The sequence below is a fragment of the Nicotiana tabacum genome, chromosome 10 (genome assembly GCF_000715075.1).
Source record: "Nicotiana tabacum cultivar K326 chromosome 10, ASM71507v2, whole genome shotgun sequence".
Taxonomy (NCBI): domain Eukaryota; kingdom Viridiplantae; phylum Streptophyta; class Magnoliopsida; order Solanales; family Solanaceae; genus Nicotiana; species Nicotiana tabacum.
The window spans coordinates 130,980,856-130,995,934 of NC_134089.1; the positions used below are offsets into that span (position 1 = coordinate 130,980,856).

The following is a 15,079-nucleotide window of genomic DNA, read 5'->3' on the forward strand; positions in this document are numbered from 1 at the left end:
TCTCCCCCTGTACAAAACCCCACAGAGTTTCTCTTTTTGTACAATCTCCCACAAAGTTTCCCCAGTATATAAAAAAAGAAATCCCCGTTGGAATTTCATCAGCACATCCCCAGCGAGTCCTTTTGTAAATATTCCCCAACAAGTTTACCCCAACAAACCCTGGGAAACCCGTTTTGAAATAAAAACCCAGCATACCCCATTGTACAGAATCCGCACAAAGAATCCACTTTGTAAATACTCCCCCCACATAGCTTCCTTTTGTACAAGTTCCCACAGAACACCTCCAATAAAATCCCCGCTGAGAACCTTCAATCAAAACGGGACAAAAAGAAAAAAGAGGCCTTACGAGGCAAATCATCACAGAATCCGGAAATACAAGCCTGAGCAGTCTAAAGGTTTCGCCATTCGAATCAAATCAATGGCGGGACTTCGCAACAGAAATAGAGACGTAACAAAGCAATTGGGAACGATCAAGGTCACCGAACCAACCATCGTTTCCGAACTAACAATTGTTCTTTGTCTGAAAAGTTGAAACAGGAATAATCCAAGACAGCCATGCAAGAAGCGGGTGTCGCCCAAAGAAGAAGGTACACGGGTACAAGAAACATTTTGGCAATAAGGAATTCACTCAAAAGGTAAGTTCCCGCAAAACTCCCTTTTATCTTCTATTAAAACAAGAAAACTCAAAAAAATAGATCGTGTAGCATTCTCGAGCTTTATCCCCAGCCAATCAGCATTAGGGTTTTAAACCCTAAACTGAATTTTCCTTTTAGTCAGCATTAGGGTTTTAAACCCTAAACTGAACTTTTTCCTTTCAGCCAGCATTAGAGTTTTAAACTCTAAACTGAGCTTTTTCATGCAATCAGCATTAGGGTTTTAAACCCTAAACTGAATTTTCCTTTTAGTCAGCATTAGGGTTTTAAACCCTAAACTGAACTTTTCCTTCCAGCCAGCATTAGAGTTTTAAACTCTAAACTGAGCTTTTTCATGCAATCAGCATTAGGGTTCTAAACCCTAAACTGAATTTTCCTTTTAGTCAGCATTAGGGTTTTAAACCCTAAACTGAACTTTTTCCTTTCAGCCAGCATTAGAGTTTTAAACTCTAAACTGAGCTTTTTCATGCAATCAGCATTAGGGTTTTAAACCCTAAACTGAATTTTCCTTTTAGTCAGCATTAGGGTTTTAAACCCTAAACTGAACTTTTTCCTTTCAGCCAGCCTTAGAGTTTTAAACTCTAAACTGAGCTTTTCATGCAATCAGCATTAGGGTTTTAAAACCCTAAACTGAATTTTCCTTTTAGTCAGCATTAGGGTTTTAAACCCTAAACTGAACTTTTTCCTTTCAGCCAGCATTAGAGTTTTAAACTCTAAACTGAGCTTTTCATGCAATCAGCATTAGGGTTTTAAACCCTAAACTGAATTTTCCTTTTTAGTCAGCATTAAGGTTTTAAACCCTAAACTGAACTTTTCCTTCCAGCCAGCATTAGAGTTTTAAACTCTAAACTGAGCCTTTTCATGCAATCAGCATTAGGGTTTTAAAACCCTAAATTGAATTTTCCTTTTAGTCAGCATTAGGGTTTTAAACCCTAAACTGAACTTTTTCCTTTCAGCCAGCATTAGAGTTTTAAACTCTAAACTGAGCTTTTCATGCAATCAGCATTAGGGTTTTAAACCCTAAACTGAATTTTCCTTTTTAGTCAGCATTAGGGTTTTAAACCCTAAACTGAACTTTTCCTTCCAGCCAGCATTAGAGTTTTAAACTCTAAACTGAGCTTTTTCGTGCAATCAGCATTAGGGTTTTAAACCTTAAACTGAATTTTCCTTTTAGTCAGCATTAGGGTTTTAAACCCTAAACTGAACTTTCTCCTTTCAGCCAGCATTAGGGTTTTAAACCCTAAACTGAGCTTTTTCCATACAATCAGCATTAGGGTTTTAAACCCTAAAACTGAATTTTCCTTTAGTCAGCATTAGGGTTTTAAACCCTAAACTGAACATTTTCCTTTAGTCAGCATTAGGGTTTTAAACCCTAAACTGAACTTTTTCCTTTCAGCCAGCATTAGGGTTTTAAACCCTAAACCGAGCTATTTTCATGCAATCAGCATTAGGGTTTTAAAACCCTAAACTGAATTTTCCTTTTAGTCAGCATTAGGGTTTTGAACCTTAAACTGAATTCTTCCTTTGTTCGGCGTTAGGGTTTTAAACCCTAAACTGAACCTTTCCCCAGCTAGTCGGTATTAGGGCTCCAACCCTGAATTAAGCATGCATATCCTCTTTCATCAATTTTATGAACTTCCTGGTGAATAATTAACGAAATTTTCCTAGTGAAACTGGGGCAGAAAATTTCGTTCGTTTGTTTTCTCCCACAGGTCTGACCTCGAGCCACATGGATCGAAATGACCCACGAGATGAATCCCAGTTCGGAATCAAAGAAGAAAAAGACAAAAGAAGATATCCCGAGATATCAGAGTGAAGGGAAAGAAGATCGACTCCAACATTTGACTAAGGTCCTGAACTCTGCCAGTCACATTTTATTCGGTATCCCGGAGATTAAACAAGTCACCGCAACTCGCAAGCATCAAGATTCAGATCGGAGTCTACAATCAGAATCAGCTAAGACCCAAGATCAAGTCGTAAAAGAATCATAGATAGGAATCTTGTAACTAGCAGTTGACATGCATATAAGTAGTTAGTTCATTTTCCAATTTTCGTTTGGTTGTAATAAGGCGGTCAGTGACATAGCAGTGACAACAGCAACAGCAGTAGCAGCAAGCATTGCAATCCCATGGTAGTCCCAGCTACCAAAACTTCTCGAACTACATTGACCTGATTCCTGTTTAGCCCAGGATATGTAGGAAATCTTTGAAGCAAGATTCGGTCAGATCTTTCAAAAAAAAAAACATGCTTCACACGGAGTGGTCCATAGGCAAAAATCGCTCATACACGCTCACTTTATCTTTGCACGAAAACTCTTCGTGTTTCCGAGCAAAGAGGGGCAGCTGTGAGCACGTGATATTTGTTTCGCACGACAATCGCTCCAAAAAGAAATAAAAAATAATAATTGGCCCTGCTGTACAATTTTTGGATTTCTGTGCGGCACTTTGTTGATTTATTTGTGACTTCAGCCCATTTTTATTTATTTACTTTATTAAAACAAAATTCAAAAAAAAAAATATATGTGTCCTGCATAATTCGAACCGTAATCCGGTCGTTAAATAGAAAATCATGAATAGACATCTTCGTCCGTGATTTTATTTTGTTTGATTTTACCTGTTTTGAAATATTTTAGTGTGTGTGCAAATAATTGTATTGAGTGTGTATTTAATTTTAATTTGATTTTTTGGCTTAGTTTTGTTTTAAAATAAATAAGAAAAAAGAAATAAATAAAAGAAAAAAAAAATAAAGAAAGGACCACTTCCCTTTCGGACTTGGGCCAATTTTAACAAAATTGGCCCAAACAAACAGCCCAAGACCCAGGCCTGCCCGGTCCAGGCCACCTGATGCCCAGGACGTCCAAACGACGACGTTTTAATCCAGTGTGATCTGGGCCGTTGATCTCAGATTGATCAACGGCCAAGATCACTTCCCCACAACCCACTAAGGAACCCGACCCGTTCACACCCGGACCGACCCCAACCCTTTACCCTTGAAACGACACTGTTTCACTTAAGCCATCAGATCCAGTCCGTAGATCTAGATTGATCTAACGGTTGAGATCAATCCACCCACTAACTATATAAGTTCATAACCTTACCCTACCCCCCTATCCAATACCCCAGCCTCGTCGTCTTCACCCAAACCCACAAACCCTAGAGCCGCCCCTGTACTCTTCACCATGAAAACCGGCGGCATGAACGCCGGTGACCTCGCCCTGAACACCATAGAACCCCCTCACCACCCTGAACATAGACCTGTTAACCGTTTAGTTCGAATCACCCTCTAGGTCCTCGAATCTTCATTTGAAGATTCGAGTCAAAACTCGATCTACACAGTTTAACCCCAGCCTCACACCAGACACTCCCCAGACCCCCCTCGTGACCAAACCATACTTGGTTTGGTCCGAATCTGACCAGGGAAGCATGAATCCCGGATCTGAGTTTTGGAACTTTGTAGTTCCTCGTCACTAGTTCATACCCGTTCGAGCCAAAGAAATTAAGGTCTAAGGGACCTTAATCGAAGTGTTTCGCATCTGAGAAACACTTCGATTAAAGTCCGTTCAGCCTTAAGAAAGTCTGTCCAAGTCCGAGTCAAAGTTTCTGATTTTTCAAGATTTGAGGTGAGTCTGCTTTCTTCCCTTTATTTGTTTTGGTCCATGTGAGTGATTAAATGTCTGTTCATGTTTTGTTTCAATTTGTGCCTTTGAATTTTTACCAACTTCTGTTTGTCCACCTTGCCTGAACCACTATGTTTGTTTGAACCCCTCCTATTCTGATAAGACATGTGTATTGGTTGTATTCCAAATTTGTACTGACTAGTTGACTCCTCGAGGGCATTTCTGTTTAGTCAGTATAATTCGAACCATGTATCAATACTGTTTAAATGTCTGATTTTTGGCTACGATTGTGTATGTTAATGCTAATATAGTCGAGTCGACATGTGTCGTCAATTAGTTTCAGTTATCCGAGCAATAACAAGTCGACCTACTTCTGCTAAGCATTGTTTGGATCAATTAAGAACTCAGTTTGTTTACTTATAGTTGTCAATTTGAATCAGTAATGTAAAAGGAATGTTTTGTTTAAAGTTCTGAAATGGAGGGCATGTGCACTTAGCACAGCATGTGCATTGGTGCACCTCATGTGCCTTGTGCACAACCTGTTTTCCTGCATAAAAGGGCTTTCAATTTTAAAATGGTTTGACAGCATATGCTGTCAGATATATTCTACTGCCCATACTTGCTTTTAGTTAATAAAATGGAAAAGTTGAATCTGCCAGGGGATGTGATTGGGGTTTAATACTTAATTAGCTAAAGTGAGACTGAAAATGGAAGGCACATGGGAGGGGTATGGTAATAGTCTAAACAGGCTGTTAAAAAGGGGTAAGGAGGGCTTATAAAAGAGGAGGACATCTGAGAATTAGGAGGAGAGAATTGGGATATACAGGAGAGGTGAGAAGGGATAGAAAATACAGGAAAAAGGGAAACACACTGTGAGAAGTTTTGAAAGAGAGAGCTTGAAATACATACAAGGGATACAAATTTGAGAGAGAGACATATACAGAGGATTTAGAAGAGAGAACATCTGAGAGTTCAATTTCTGAAAACAGGAACTGGAAGAGATTTCTTTTAGTAACTTCAGTAAAATTTCAAAACTGAAGATTGGTCTTAGATTTTGGAAAGAAAGGAGATAGAGGGTGGATATACAGAAAGCAGAAACTGTCTTTTCTTCCTGCTGTTTGTTCAATTCTCAGTCTGTTTACCCTGTTTCAAATAAGTGCTGATTTCCTCTCAAGTTTCAGTTTAGGATTCTTTTGTTTGGTTCTTATTGGTTTACTCTCTTTTGGAATTGGACCACTTGAATTCTGAGCCCATTCCTCTGCTCTTGCTGTCATTTTGTTGCCTCTTCCCATTGGCCATAACTGCATTTTGCTTTGGGATTTTTGTTACCTGCTGTTACTGCTGCTGCATTTGTTGTCATTGTTACACTGCTGATTGCCCTCTTCTTCAATTGTCAAACATTCCCAGGTACACAACCTCTGAACCATGTATTGTTGAAAGTTTTGAAGTTGAAGCAGAAATAAAGAAATGAACATCAGTTTATGTTATAGCATTGGTGTTAAAAATAGGTCGAATATTAGTTGTGCCTTTATTTTCTTTACTGCAAACTGCAAATATTCTGTATAAACTAACATACATTCTGTTTGAGATGAACTGTTAGATAGTATTGTTCAATAGTAATGACAGTATGACATAGATAGTATGTTTGATTTAGTATACATTCAGTTCAGTATAACACTCTGTTTGGTCCAGTTATGACTGTATAACATAGAGTCATGGCAAGCACTTGTATGTGTTTTTGCCTAGACCACTGAATTGACGAATATGTGGTACTAGGTCTGGGATAAATGTATCCCAAACAAACTCTCATGCAGTCACATTAGGAGTCTGACTATGAATGCCAGCTCCCCTGTCAGATTACCTGCTCCGATATAGGTTCGATATCGGGTCTCGGTATAGATTCCTTGTTTTGAAATAATGCGATGACTTTTTTTTGAGAAAAACTAATAGTCGTTTTGAGTTCGATTAGACGCAATTTTCCTAATAAACAGCAAATTTCGTTTATCAATTTCAGATAGGTTAGAGTTCAAAATAAAACTTGGAGGTCGTTAAATATAACTCAGTGTATGTTGTTGGTTTGCTTGCAATCTCACTTCGTAGATTAATAAGCGTATTTGCTCGATGAAGACAAAGCATGAGGTAACTCTCACCTCACAAGCAATCAATCAGGAAATCAAACAAATTTAGGTTCGGTCAACATAATAAAGATTCAGTCTGTATTTGTTCAAATAAGTAAGTTCGGTATTATCTTTCTTTTTAGAGACAAACGTAGCAGAAATGTAGTCACTGTAGGACACCCTTCTAAAGTAATGAGACGAGCCTCGCCAAATAAAAATGCAAATTGCGGGGCCCTCAATAGTTGATCATAATAAATACTTAGAAATTGGGATGGACTGTTTAGTGAATTCCACAGCCTTCCCCAAAGATAATAACGCGTTAGATTCTTTAGGCGCGACCTAATTAAATTACATTCTTAAATTCGGGTGCGCATTTATGTGACCCAAATTCAAATCTCAACGGAGTCGAAATGTGTTAACAACTACGGGTGCATTGACTGTGACGTGGTTCGAGATGCATTTTCATGACGTTGCAATTCTATAAAAAATAAATGATAATAGCAAAAGCGGTCTAAACTTAATAAAAGCACATAAGTCACAACATGTAGTTAAATCAGATATTTAGCCATTATAACAATTTAAGCGACCGTGCTAGAACCACGGGATCCGTGGGTGCCTAACACCTTCCCTCGGGTCAACAGAATTCCTTACTTAGAATTTCTGGTTCGCAGACTTCATTTGGAAAGTCGAAAATTTCCTCGATTTGGGATTCAAGATAAACCGGTGACTTGGGACACCAAAAGCCAAACCTTTCCCAAGTGGCGACTCTGAATTAAATAAATAATCCCATTTCGAATATTGTCACTTAAATTGGAAAAAACTCCACCCGCGCATCTAACCCTTCGGGGTCGGGCGCGCAAAAAGGAGGTGTGACACTTACTATTACTCAACCAAAAAGAAGAACTCATTTCCTAATTTAACACAAATAGTTAAATTCATTCAACGAGGAAGTCTTATAGTGTAAAAATTATTGACTAGTGCTAAAACTATACGAAAATGAATGGCAGTCATGAGATAGTCCCTTTTATGTTTGTTCAACCTAGCTAGGAGTATTTTGTCCACTCCTAAAAGCTACCATACATACAAAATAAAAGATGAAACACCCATACCATGCGAATTACATGAACAAAACCAATATAGAGAAGCAAAATATAATCAAAATCTTTCACCAAACAAGTAAAATGAATATGAGATAAAATAAACACAAGGAAGAGAACCTGTAGTATTGCAAAGCAAAGTAGTTATTTGATATGATGATAACAATCCTCCTCCAACCTATACAACAAATCATTAGAACTATAACCAAACATCGTCGATCTCATCGACGGAACCTCAGACGACGACCACCTCAACGACGACTTAGATTTTCAAAGACCTTGGGGCTGTTTCGTGGCGTTAAAGGGTGGTTTAGGAGTTAGCTTCAGGTTGAAGCAGCAATGGACGAGAGATGGGATACGACGACAGTGCGGACGAAGCTGGTGAGAGATCTGGCGGGTATGCGGGTGAAGTAGTGACGTTTCACATGGGTTTTTCGACTATGATTACACGCTGGAATTTCATTGTATTTTAGTTGGGTTTTGGCTAGGACTTTGGGGTGTTTTATGGGGTGTTTTTCAGGTGGAAAATATGAGCTCTCATGGCTCTTTCATGGTGGATGTTAAGCTCTAGATGTAGAATTTTTAGGAGGAAGAAGACCCTCTTTTCGTTGGCTGCCTTTGTATATCCAGTGTATATCGAGGGTATCTCTAGTGTATATAGAATGTATACTGACCATTTATCGAGTGTATACCCTCTGTCTCTATTAAGAAGAAGTCATCCCTTTGCTGTCTTTTGAACTTCTCCTCTCGTTTCTTCTTACTTGAATTATTGTTTTTCTTTTTTCCCCTCCCTTTCACTAAGTCTTTGTTGTCTCGTTATAGAGAAGACAATTGGTAATTTTTTGTTCCTCCCCTTTGGAGTGGAGAACGCGGGTTTTGAGTGGAGGAAAATGGGAATTGGCTTATTGGAATTATGAGTGGAATGGAGTGGGGATGTGGGATTGTGAGTGGAGAACAAAAAGGGGGACAAGAAGTGGGGAACAAAGGGGATGGATGTGAGGAAATAAAAGAGAGTGGGGGGACCAGCGTAGGGGACAAGGGAAAGTGGGAAAGATGGGTGAGAAGTGAGGTATTGGAGAGATAAGTGGGAAAAAATTCAAATACGGTCAAAATTAGGTGTTCACATGTTGGCATTTGGGAAGTGCTTGCCGAGCTCTTTCGCCTTTTTCGGGCCATATTACCTACAGATAATTCAGGGTAACAATCAGATGCATCCTAACATGTGCCAGTCGGATGGGTACTCAGACTTCGCCACCCGATGGCACCAAACAGTTTCCTTTTGTCAAACAAATCCAGTATACCCAATTAGTAAGGTGCCCAAAATTGACAACCTCCACTATTGCCCTCACACCACTATTAATTCTACAATTCCGCCATATAATACCCCACACAATCTCCCACAAGTGAATCATGTCAAATGCTACCACCACCACAAACTAAGAAGGGCACAAAGTGCTCCAAAATTTTACAACACACCCCCAATTTTCGGCCATTTAGACCCTTCTACCAAGCTTCACCCTAAAAAATTTATTTAGGCCTCCAAACCTTCTAAAAAATCGCCCCCAAGTTAAGCACAATGAAAACCCAACCATTTAAACATCAATCATGGCCAAAAGAAGCAAATAATGGATAAAGGGAAAGAAAAGAAAGAAAGAAAAGAAAATTTACACTAAAACACTACACTAAGTTATGTAAAAGAAAGAGAAAAGAATACAGAAGCTTACCTTGAGAAGGAATGGAAAGGATAGGTTGTGGAGAGAGAAATGGAGAAGAAAGGAGGGGCAACAATGGGGGTTTGAGGGATAGTAGATGGTGTGAAAGAGAGAGGAGAAGAGAGAAGGGGATGAGGAATGTGGGTGGGTTGAAGAAAAAAAAGGGTTTGGGGGAATAGTGGGGGGGGGGGGTAGGGTTATTAAAAAAAAGAGGGGGAAAATAAAAAAAAAGGAAAAAAAATCTGCACTTACCTGGCCCGCGCTGGTCTACCGCGGTCCTACCGCGATTACGCTGGGACCGCGGTAGACCCCTTTTAGAGGGTGTATTTGACCACGGTCCTACCGCAGGTACGCTGGGACCGCGGTAGACTTCTTTTAGAGGAGGTCCTTGACCGCGGTCCGACCGCGGTTACGCTGGGACCGCGGTCTGGGCGTGTTCCTGCTACTTTTTTTTATTTTTTTTATTTTTTTATGCATTACACTTACAACACATTCGTGGGTTGCCTCCCACGCAGCGCCTGATTTAACGTCGCGACACGACGCAGATGAGCGCATTTAAGGCTCGCTCGACCTCTGTGGTTCAGTCAGGTGTAGCTCAGACACTTCCTTTGGTTCGCTCATGCCCACATATAGTTTCAATCTCTGCCCATTGACTCTAAATGTACGAGAGTCTTTCTCTGTGGCAATCTCGACAGAACTTGAAGGAAAAACTTCGACCACTCTAAATGGTCCAGACCATCGTGACCTGAGTTTACCCAGAAATAGCCTTAATCGTGAGTTATAAAGCAACGCCATATCTCCAGGATTGAAATTTCGCTCCACAATGTTCTGTCGTGCAACCTCTTCATTCTTTCCTTGTACAGCCTTGTGCTCTCAAAAGCAAGGTGTCTGAACTCGTCGAGCTCATGCAATTCTGTGATCCTCGTTGTGCCTGCAACCTCGATGTCTAGATTCAACTGTTTTAGTGCCCACCACGCTCTATGTTCAAGTTCCACTCACAAATGGCAGGCCTTCCCGAACACCAACTTATATGGTGACATACCAATCAGTGTTTTAAAAGCAGTTCTATAGGCCCAGAGTGCATCATCTAACTTTTTCACCCAATCAGTTCTTGTGGCGTTCACAGTCTTGGTTAGCACACTCTTTATCTCTCTGTTGGACACTTCAACCTGCCCACTAGTTTGCGGGTGATAAGGGGTAGCCACCTTGTGGCGTACATCATACTTTGCAAGCAACTTCTCGAAAGCTCTATTACAGAAGTGAGTGCCTCCGTCACTGATAATCGCTCTTGGTGTCCCAAATCTGGTGAATATGTTCTTCTTCAAAAACCCCACCACCACTCTTGCATCATTAGTGGGCAACGCTGCAGCTTCTACCTATTTGGACACGTAATCCACAGCAACAAGTATGTACTTATTGCCATAGGAGCTGACGAAGGGACCCATGAAGTCAATCCCCCAGACATCAAACACTTCCACCTCTTGAATTGGGTTCATGGGCATCTCATGGCGACGGGAAATGTTCCCGGTCCGTTGACATTCATTGCAGCCCTTCACCCATTGGTGCGCATCTTTAAACACTGTTGGCCAAAAGAATCCGGCCTCAAGCACTTTCGCAGCTATCTTGACCCCTCCAAAATGTCCTCCATAAGCCGATGCGTGACAAGCCTGCAAAACAGAAGATTGTTCTATCTCGAGGACACACCTTCGGATCATATTGTCAACACAAATTCTAAACAAGTAAGGCTCATCCCAATAATACATGCAGCAGTCACGATAAAACCTTTTCTTTTATACAGATGAAAGGTCATAGGGAACTATACCGCAGGCCAGGTAATTTGCAAAATTTGCATACCATGGCGCTTTCTCAAGATTAGTAGCGAGCAGCTGCTCGTCTGGAAAGGTTTCCAGAATATCTTCAACCTCAACTGCATTTTCAGCTCCCTCAAGTCGTGATAGATGATCAGCGACTTGGTTCTCTGTGCCCTTACGATCACGAATTTCAAGGTCGAATTCTTGCAGCAGCAACACCCAATGAATCAGGCGCGGCTTAGACTCCTTCTTCTCAATCAAGTGCCTGAGAGTTGCATGATCAGTGTATACAATTACCTTAGAACCAATCAGATATGATCTGAACTTGTCGAAAGCAAACACCACAGCCAACATCTCCTTCTCAGTCACAGTATAGTTCAGCTGGGCTCCACTCAGCGTTCTACTAGCATAGTAGATTGGATGCATCAGCTTGTCCTTCCGCTGTCCCAGCACTGCCCCCACTGCGTAGTCACTGGCATCACACATGAGTTCGAATGGTTGCTGCCAGTTGGGGGCAACAATGATAGGTGCTGTGACCAGTCTCTTTTTTAGCTCCTCGAATGCTACCCTACAATCATCAGAAAACAATAAAGGGTGATCTTTTTCTAACAACTTACAGAGAGGGTTGGCAATTTTTGAGAAGTCTTTTATGAATCTCCGGTAGAAACCGGCATGCCCAAGGAAGCTTCTGATTGCTTTGGCTGAAGTTGGAGGAGGTAGATTTGCTATTACATCCACTTTAGCACGATCCACCTCAATTCCTTTGCTTGACACCCGGTGCCCCAAGACTATGCCTTCTTGTACCATGAAGTGGCACTTCTCCCAGTTCAGAACCAGGTTAGTCTCGATACACCGTTCCAGCACACGCATCAGATTTATCAGGCACTCATCAAATGAATTTCCCACCACTGAGAAGTCATCCATGAACACCTCCATTATGTCATCTACCATGTTAGTGAATATGGCCATCATGCACCGTTGGAATGTGGCGGGTGCGTTGCATAGGCCAAAGGGCATCCTCCGAAAGGCATAAATGCCATAATGACAAGTGAAAGAGGTCTTCTCTCTGTCCTCCGGTGCAATGGAAATCTGGTTGTATCCTGAGTACCCGTCCAGAAAACAGAAGTGTGACCTCCCTGCCAGTTTGTCTAACATCTGATCAATGAAGGGAAGTGGGAAGTGGTCTTTCCGGGTGGCTAGATTTAGCTTTCTATAATCCATGCAAATTCTCCAGCCCGTGACTATTCTTGTAGAGATCAATTCATTGCTATCATTCTTAACTACCATCATGCCACCCTTTTTAGGTACACATTAAACTGGGCTAACCCAGTTGTTGTCAGAGATTGGGAAGATAATTCCCGCGTCTAACCACTTTATTACTTCCTTATTCACCACTTCCTTCATGTTAGGGTTCAGCCTTCTTTGGTGTTCCCTGGAAGGTTTGTGTCCCTCTTCCAGTAGAATTTTGTGCATACAGTAGGCGGGGATGAGCTCCTTTATGTCTGCCATGGTCCACCCAATGGCAGTCTTGCACTCCTTAAGTACCTACAAGAGTTGTTGCGCCTGCACATCTAACAAACTAGATGAGATAATAACAAGTAATATGGAGTTAGGTTCAAGGAATTCATACCTGAGATGGTTGGGCAATGGCTTTAACTCCAGCTTTGGTGGTTCTTCGATAGATGGCTTGGCTGGAGGAGTCTCTCGATTTTCCAAGTGTAAGGGCTCAAATTCTAGAGTTCTATCCCAGAACCCTCTACCTTCTAATGCCAACACCCATTCCGCCAGTTCCTCTCCATTAACCTCATCCAAATTCATTAAACATGCAGCAAGGGGGTCCTCAATGGTTAGCACCTCATCATCAGTCTCCACGATTACATCCACGGCATCAATAAGAGAACAATTGGCGAATTCACTTGGTCGCCTCATAGATTTCTGCACATTGAATGTTATCTCCTCATCTTGAGCTCTCATCTTGATCTCCCCGGTTTCACAATCAATGAGAGCTATCCCTGTGGCCAAGAATGGTCTTCCCAAAATTATGGGAATCTCTTCATCCACTCTGCAGTTTAAGATTACAAAATCTGCAGGGAACACAAATTTCCCTACCTGAACTAGCACATCATCCAGTATACCAGAGGGTCGTTTCACTATCGTGTCATCCAGCTGCAACAACATAGAGGTGGGTCTAGCTCTTCCAATGCCCAGCCTCTTATAAATCGCCAGAGGCATAAGATTGATGTTGGCCCCTAGATCACACAGTGCTTTAGCAAAAGCAAAATTACCAATAGTGCATGGAATTGTAAAGCTCCCTGGGTCAGATAGCTTTTCTGCAATTGGTCTAACCACCACTGCACTACATGTCTGAGTAAGAGTAACTGTGGCCAAGTCTTGGAAATCAAACTTTCGGGACATCAAGTCCTTCATCATTTTTGCATACCCAGACATCTCCTTCAAAACTTCAATCAATGGTATGTTTACCTGGATTTGTTTCAGCATTTCGAAGAACTTCTTGTATTGTTCCTCCTTTTGATACGTAGCCAGCTTCTGAGGGAAAGGTGAAGGAGGTCTCTTCTTCCCAATCAACTGGTATTGATCCTTATCAGCTGCTACATCAACTACTGGTTCCTGGACTGTCTCAGCTTCTTTCTCGGTCGCATTCTGGATGCTATTTTCTTCCTGGGCAGGCTGGACTGACACCTCCGTCAGTTTCGTTGACTCATCCAGCTCAATGGGCACTGGTATAAGTGTCTCAGCTTATCTAGTTTCTCGAGCCCTCTCTTGCTCTACATCCAGATCTCTGCCATTACGTAGACTTACCGCCATCAGCTGCTTTGGGCCTTGATCTTTTGGATTTATCTGGGTGTCTGCAGGTAGTGTCCCATGAGGACGATTGTTCAGAGACATAGAAATTTGGCCCACCTGCACTTCAATATTCTTGATTGCTGCATCATGTGCATCCACTCTCTCATTAATCTTTGCATTAGACCCAATAACCTGCTGCATCATTGCCTCAAGTCTAGCAAACCCATCTTCCTGCCTTCCACCATGCTGCTGCTGAGGAGGGTGATACCCCTGCTGTTGATTCTGATTATTATATCCCTGTGGCCTTAGTTAAGGTGCCATATTGTTAGGGGGTCTCATACCACCCATGTTTCCATTGTTGAATTGTAGATGGACTGGCCTGTATTGCTGATTTTGTTGGCCCCAATTCTGACCACCCGATCTCTGGCCTCCATAATTAGACACATAATTCATGTCTTCAGGGTAGTGGAGATGATCATGTTCTGCATTCCATTGGTTACCGATTGGCTGACTAATGCAAGATGCACACAAGCCCCCATTGGTAGTATCTACGATGTGTACCTGCTGCTTCTGCCCTGACTTTTCCACCTTTTTGGTGAGTATACTCATCTGTGTCAATAAGGTGGCCATATTTTCAGCCATAGAGTTGGATGGATCTAAGGGCACTAAGTGAACCACTGGAGTGATAGGTGCATTCCTAGTTGTCCATCCCAAATTTTGTGCCATCTTGTCAAGCAGACTCTGGCCTTCTCTCCATGTTTTGCTCAAAAATGCTCCACCAGCTGAAGCATCAACAATGTTCTTCACGCTATCTGACAATCCCATGTAAAACCGCTGCCCCAACATCAGATCTGGAATACCATGATGCGGGCATATAACCAGCATCCCTTTAAAGCGCTCCCATGTTTCATGCAGTGTCTCCATTGGTCTCTGTTTAAAACTCAAAATTTCATCAATTTGTTGAGCAGTCTTATTGGGTGGGTGGAACTTGTTATGGAATTGCCTAACTAACTCATCCCATGTTGTTATAGAATTTATGGGAAGTGAGTTTAGCCAAGTCTGGGCAGCTCTTGTCACTGAGAATGGAAACAATAACAGCTTGATTGCTTCAGGAGTTACGTTGGGCTGCCTTTGGGTTTTGCAGATAGAGAGGAAGTTCTTCAAGTGTTGCTGAGAATCTTCGACTTGCCACCCCGAAAATAGTCTCTTGTTCTGCAACAAGTGCAACATGTTATTCGTAATTTGGAATGACTCAGCCTGTATCTGCG

General features: G+C 41.6%; 1 non-coding gene across 1 annotated transcript; it reads left to right on the plus strand.

Annotated features, from left to right (window-relative positions):
• Positions 1 to 14,667: 14,667 nt before the first annotated feature.
• Positions 14,668 to 14,774, plus strand: LOC142165674 (small nucleolar RNA R71). The gene has a single exon (XR_012696325.1). It is a non-coding gene; the product is annotated as a small nucleolar RNA R71 (small nucleolar RNA).
• Positions 14,775 to 15,079: the final 305 nt, after the last annotated feature.